Here is a 2,104-nt window from a genome sequence, read left to right as displayed (position 1 = left end):
GAGAGCGGTTTGGAGGTGGCAGTTTTGCAGCCTCTGAAGCTGCGTGCATGAAAGGGGCTGCTGCTGGGCCACCTTGCGCAGCCCCTCGGGCTCTCCCTTGAGCCCCATCCAGCCCTTCCCACCTTCCCCTGCCTGTGCCCAGGGCTCCCCATGTAATTCTTCTCCCCTATTTCCACATGCCTGCCAACATGCGTCCCTTACCGGGGGCCTGTTTGTACACCCATGACATCCTCTGGCGCCTCTCCTGCCTCCTCCTTGTTCTTTAAAGCCCAAATTTAATTTGCTTTTCTCTCTGGGCAGTGGATCAGGCAATAGAGATGGAGTAAAACAAGCCAGGGGGGGTTTCTTTAGCATGTGAATTTTAGACCAGTTCCCTGATCCAGACGCCTCATCACCATGCAAGTGGTTCCACCCCTGCAAAGTGGCCTGGGGCAGGAGCAGGGAGCTGGGGACAGTGAGACTCCTCACGTGCCTAGGACACAGCCTGAAGTCCTGGAAGAGGTCAGCCCTGGGGTCCCACAGCTGTCGCCTCCCCCTGCGCTCAGTGACTGTGTCCATCACAGAGTGGAGGGCGCGGAGCAGGAGGGGGGCTGCCATGCCCCAAGCACCTGAGGAGCGCCCTGGGAGCAATGCTGGAGCCAGGGCACATGAGACCTGGCCCCTCAGCGAAGGGCCCTGTCACGGTGGGGGTGTCAGAGGCAAAGGTCCTGCCGGAGATACAGCAATGACACCCCCGCTGTGTGTCCCCTTCCTGCTAATGCCACATGGGTCCGCTGACTTGGACCAGCCTTTGGCTTGCGGCAAATGCCCAAGGGGTTGGACATGTGCTCAGGGGCCTGATAGCTGGAGCAGGGCAAGATACTCTTGAAGTCCAAAAGTATCCCGCATGATCTGTATTTAAATTACATGGCCTCGGCTGGAAGCAATCAGAGGTCTGGGACAAGGACTCATCTGCCTGCTCCCCTCTGTGATAACCACACACAGCTTCAGGTCTACCCCTGAAGGATTCCCGGGTCCCGCTGAAATCAGCAGCAAGGTGGCTGCTACTGAAGTACTTAGTGCTGCAAACAGAGAGCAGTCAGGCTCCTGAGATGCTCAGTGCGTCACGCGTTTGCTAGTTTGTGCAACAGAAAGAAGTGCAGGACCTTGGGCCTGCGGCTTTTTAATGGGGAAATGAAACAGTGAACCTCATCATGTGCCAGCGGGGACGTGCATGGGCAAGCGAGGAAGGAACGGCTCCACTCGAGGTACCTTTGCAGGACTCAGGCCTCCCCACCACCGGCAAGGTTCACTGCGGGATCAAGGTCTTCAGCAACGCCTGGAGCAGCCCCAGCACTGCTGAGCCGAACTGCTCATTGCGCTGCCCGCCAGAAGGAGGTATCCAGGCCCGCACCCACGCACGTCCAGGGAACTCGATCATTTATTGTCACAAACCCGGGCCCTTCTCTGCCCACATAAGCACACCCTGAAGAGGATAATAGGGAATCGACCCCAACCAAACACCCGCCCACCCCATGTTGAAGAAGCAATTCCCAACATGTGTTTTCATGAGGAATGCAACTGTTTTAAGTTGAATACCATTGCTTTTGTAAGGAAAGGACATAAAAAAGTAGTCAAATCTTTAGGACTCCACATGCGATTATTTTATTTGCATACACTTCCAAGAGCGCAATTTCTTGGAAGTATGTTTGGCTGCTGTAACGTCCGCTTGAATCAACAGAGATAACAAGCTGTAGCGCCCTGCACAACCGTGTTTTATTTCAAAGGCTGCTCCAAACACCTCCAGTCCTGCAGCCCGTCTCCAGGAAGTCCCTACGGAGAGTTGCAGAAGCGCGGCTATGGACTTCGAGCAGGCAGCGTAGCACAATGGAAGGATGCAGCCAGAAGGCCTGGCGAGGAGGGGAAGCTGTCCCGGGGCGACCCCTGCACCTCCGCGTGGCCGTCGTGTTTGCGCGGCGCAGCACGACGCTTTGCCGCACGTGCCCGTGGCGGTCCGAAGGGCTGTCCCCTCTCCCAGCCGACGTGCGAGGACAACACGGGGCTCTTCTCCCACCCGTCCGCTGAGGAGCGGCCCCGCGAGGCCCTCCCCGTCCCCCTCCCCATC

Source organism: Aptenodytes forsteri, unplaced genomic scaffold, assembly GCF_000699145.1.
Source record: "Aptenodytes forsteri isolate BGI_AS27 unplaced genomic scaffold, ASM69914v1 Scaffold38, whole genome shotgun sequence".
NCBI lineage: Eukaryota > Metazoa > Chordata > Aves > Sphenisciformes > Spheniscidae > Aptenodytes > Aptenodytes forsteri.
This window is presented reverse-complemented; position numbering follows the sequence as displayed.